This window comes from Lissotriton helveticus, chromosome 9 (assembly GCF_964261635.1).
Source record: "Lissotriton helveticus chromosome 9, aLisHel1.1, whole genome shotgun sequence".
Taxonomy (NCBI): domain Eukaryota; kingdom Metazoa; phylum Chordata; class Amphibia; order Caudata; family Salamandridae; genus Lissotriton; species Lissotriton helveticus.
The window spans coordinates 947,250,420-947,255,584 of NC_136070.1; positions in this window are offsets into that span (position 1 = coordinate 947,250,420).

The window sequence follows — 5,165 nt, forward strand, 5'->3', positions numbered from 1 at the left end:
CACTTATTGGAAATACCCAAACGAAAAGTATAAATGTGACTTGAGTGGAGACATATTGGGAACTTTTAAAAAACTGAGAAAACATGTCTCCAACAAGCACAAAGGCTTCTATCTTAAAACGTACTGCTCAAAATGTGATAAACAAGCCGCATACCACAATATTGCATGCCATTATGCCAAATGTAAGGAAGACCTCAAAAAGGAGAGCTGCCATTCCTGTGCAGCTTCTAGGACCTCAGATTTGGAACAAAGATTAGTATTTCTCAACATGCTCCGCATGCACATCCATGAGCGTAAAATGAAGCTAGACTAGCAGCTCTAGCAAGCAGCAAACTGTCAAAATTATGGTCACAGTAAGAAATACTGCTACTAGCAGAATTGGAAAAAGTATGCGAAAACAAGAGGAATATTAATGTGCTCATGGTTCCACATTTTAACACTAAAAACAGAAAACAAATTGGAAAAAAAAGAAGAGATAGAAGAGATAAAAGCAACAAAAAGAAATCGATAAAAGATGTACTGGAAGCATCAAATGTTTCTGAAAATTACTATTGCGATGAATCAGAGGTTACAGTGGAAGTAACAACAGAATAGCACAGAGACTTTATCAATCACAAACGTGCGCAAAAAAACAAGAACTTTGATGAGCTGGAAGATAGAATCACTGAAATCGAGAAGTACACCCAAAACACTTATATCTTAGAAAACATCAATGATATAAGTCCTGCACCAGCATGTGTACCAACAAATGAACCAGCAAGTGAACTCAATAATGAGCCTATGAACTCTGCTCAAGATGAGCACCAAAATGCCTCAGTAGGGAAAAAGACAACAAAAAAAACAACAAAAAGGGAAGGCTTAATCGGACGCACAAGAAAAATTATGCCAAAGCAAAGGGCAGCTATAGAGAATACCAGGCAATGTTTAAAAAGGACAAAAAGAAAATTGCAAGGATTATCACTGATGAGGCAGAAGATGCCACTTGCCAAATCAGTGCTGATGAAATTTTTCAATACTACAAAAACATAATTGAGAAAGAAAACAAGAAAAACCCTAAATTCATGCCGATTGATCTTATACCAGAGGATTACGAAATTAGAAATTTATGTAAAGAAATGACACTGCTTGAAATAACTTCTGCCTTCGAGGACTTGAAAGAAAGCAGTGGGGCCTGATACGATTGGTCTGAATGACTTGTATAAAGTGCACAGCAGGCAACCAAGACTGCTGCCCAGAATTTTATCGTCTTGGTTGTCGATGAGAAGAGTACCAGAAAGTATCAAAAAGAACCGATCAATTTTGATACCCACGAATGTACCGATTAGTGAACTTAAGAAAATCAGTAACTGGCGTCTAATTACCATCGGTACTGCATTCATGAAGTTATTCACAAAAATACTAACTAAAAGACTCATTTTTTATTGAATTGAATACAAGACAAAAAGGCTTCATGAAGGTGAGAGGTTGTCTCGAGAATCTGACTCTCCTGCAAAATATCATAAAAGAGGCACGGAAAAACAGTCACTCATTAGCAGTAGTGTTCATAGATATCTCAAAAGCCTTTGACTCGGAGAGGAGGAGCTTCGCGGGCATCCATGATGGTCGCGTGAGCACAGAGCTCCCGAGACCCGCGCCGCCCTTATCAAATATCCTGCTTATATCCTGATTCTGAAGATGGGCTTTTGAAGGCGATCTTTGGCTGACCTCAATATTCCTTTCAAAATTGAAATCGGACGTCGGGGGCCACTTTTACATTGACTCGTACTTTTACGGCCTGCCCCGGGACGGGGACGGGGGCTCTGCTGATCTTCACGCCGAGGAGTAATTGAACAACAACGGCCAGAGGGGTCTTTCCCCAGGCGGCCTCACTTCAACTTTCAGTTTCACTTTCCTACTCCGGGCTCTGATTGACTAGCATTCTTTTTGATCTACTCCGGATCCGGCTTGATTTCGCTCCACTGCTGAGTGCCTTCTTCCGTGAGTGTCTGGCCTCCAGCCCTATTGCCATTTTCTTTACTTTGGCCCCATTTCGTGTACTTTTGGTCTCATTGTGATCGGCCATTTTCACCAGGTCTCGAGGGCCCCTCCGGGGCACTGTTTCCAATATGGCCACCAGACCGGACACTGAGAAGCACAAGACGAAAACGCCTCTCCGTGGGGGGAAAACTCAAACCAATGTGATGGATCGATACACCCATCCTAAGGGATCCCCCAGTGGCACTGGCCGTACTCCTGAAGACCCCACGGTAGATCTTGCTTCGCCCACGGAGGTATCGCTTCAAGACGTCATGAGCGCCATCACCAGTATGAAGGCCTCCATGGGACAACAGTACGAGGCCCTCGCCTCCAAGATCGATACGGTGGCTGTCGATGTCACGCTGATTAGAGCGGACCTGGCGAAGACCAATGAAAGGGTCAAGGCGTTGGATCTGAAGACCTCCAGCCTGACTAGTGATGTCACGGAAGTATAGACTGAGATCAGCAACTTGCGTTCTTCACAGGACTTGGTGGCCCGTCGGCTTGAGGAGTTTGAAAATAGGGCCCGGCGTAATAATGTACGCATTATAGGTGTTCCGGAAAATCCCGAGGATGCTGCCACCGACCTCTTGGTGGAAGACCTGGTCCTGAATCACCTCGCCCCCGCCGGCCTCAGTAAATTCTTCGCTGTTGAATGGGCCTATCGATTTCCTGGTGGGAAGCTGAAACCGGGTGCCCCCCCGAGACCCATTATTGCCAAACTCTTCCACTTTCGGGATAGGGACGCTATCCTTCGGGCTTCTCGGGAGAGCGGCCCTGTGAAATTTGAAAACACCACTGTGAACTTCTATGCCGACTTTACTCCACTGGTTCAGCGGCAGAGACTGGGGTTTCAGGGAGTAAAGCGAAGGCTGCGCGATTTGTACCTTAAGTACGCCATGTTGTTTCCAGCCAGACTACGGAACGAATATGAGGAACAAACGTTTTTCTTTGATCGTCCGGACAATGTCAGTGACTGGCTTGATTCCCTGCCAAAAAGAGGTGATCGAACTGAGCACCCCGGTGGCGCTGATGGTGGCTCGCCGGAGCAAGAGTGACATTATGGTTCCCGACGTCTGAACTTTCCGCCTGTTTGTCAGCTGAGTTTCGATAATTGTTCTTTTGTTCTATTCTGGATCGGCCCGAGGGTGGCGGGGGTGTAAGGGGACTCTTCCTCCTCCTGGGTTCTTTGTGTAGATTAGTTTTATGATTGGGCGACAGGCACACTGCAAGTTGGGGTGGCTTTTGAGTCGTACGCAGGGGTGCAGGGTGGGGGGCGTTGTAACGGGTTCAAGTCGGGGGGTGGTGGGGGGGTGTTTGTGTGTTTATTTTTTGTTCACAAGGCATTGTATTGTTTTTCGTCCATTTCAATCATTGGGTCCTGTGAGGGGTGTGCTCTGTTTCCTTCACGGGGATGGGGGGTAGTGAGTTGAGACTACTGTCCTGGAATGTCAATGGTTTGGGAGACAGGATAAAACGAGGGGTTGTGCTGCAGTTCCTTAGACGTCATTCCCCCGATATTGTTCTTTTGCAATAAACGCATTTAATTGGTAACGCATGCCAGGCTATGAATAGACGTGGATACCGACTGGTCGCTCACTCTGGATTCACTTCCGGCTCCAGAGGAGTGGGTATTCTCATCCGGTCCTCTCTCCCCTTTGAAATTGATGATGTAATACTCGACGACAGGGGGTGCTATGCTGCGCTCACCGGTAGATGGGAGGGTAAGACGCTTTCCATACTCTCACTGTACGTCCCTCCGGGCCTGCAGACGTCGACTTTTGCTGACCTTGGGCGGCTCTTATTGGGTCTTCCTGAGGGTCTTCTGATCCTGGGCGGAGACTTTAACGCAGTGGTCTCTGGCACTTTGGATCGCCACCCTCCTAGAGATTTGGCTAGGTCTCAATTGTGGCTTGCTGACCTGCTGGACACTTTTGGCCTTATAGATAGTTGGAGGTTGATGCACCCTACGCAGCTACAATATACCTTTCACTCGGGGGCCCATGGTAGTCTTTCCAGGTTAGATTATTTCTTAATGCCAGCAGCGCAATTACCCTCCATCAAAGAGATCCGTCAGCTCCCCAGGGGCTGTTCTGATCACTCCCCCTGTGGCTTTGTGTCGAGGCTGGGGTGGGTGGCGAGGGTAGTGTGGCTCCTATAAATCCCTGGTATCTTCGCAATCCTTAAACCCGCCCTGCACTGCTGAAATCCATTGACCATTACTTCGATGAAAATGAGGGGTCTGTTTCTTCTTCTGTTTCACTGTGGGAGGCCTTCAAGACTGTCATTCGTGGACATTCTTTATCTTTGATTGCTGCTTCCAAGAAGGCTAAATGTGAGGAACTTATACGCATCGAAACTGAAATAACTGTGCTTGAGAGTGATCTTGAAGGTGATGTTACTCATTCTAAATTGCATTCCCTCAGTTTGAAACAAGCTAATTATAGGGCCCTTGTTACCGACGCGGCGAAAGCGATGAATAGGGAGCAACAGGGCAGTATATATGACTTGGGTGACAAGGCTGGTAAACTGATTGCGTGGCTGGACAAGAAAGAGAGAGTGAATCATGTTGTCCCTGTGATTGAAAGGCCGGATGGTGAGTGTGTTACTGACCCAGCTGGTATTGTTGAGTGCTTTGTTGATCATTTCCGAACCGTGTATGCCTCGGTCAGTGATAGGGACGAGGAGGATTCCTAATTGTTGTTGCGAGACATAGCATTGCCTCGCCTTTCTGATGATGATAGAGCCCTACTGGATGCGTCTTTTACTACAGATGAAGTCGCTGTTGCCATACGTTCCCTTCGTTCTAGCAAGGCGATGGGTCCTAATGGTTTGCCCATTGAACTATATAAGCTACGACCCGACAAAATGGCACCCTACTTAAGGAATATGTTCCTTGAGGCTTTCGATTCTGGTTCCCTCCCCGTTGATCAGCGACTAGCTACCATCGTTGTAATCCACAAGGAGGGTAAGCCGCGCGATCGCTGCGCCTCGTATCGGCCCATTTCACTACTGAACGCCGAACCCAAGATACTGGCAAAATTGCTAGCTGATCGGTTGATTACGGTGATTAGTGACTTGATCCATCCGGATCAATCCGGCTTCATTCCACACCGAAATACCGCCCTTAATCTTCGGAGACTTCACGG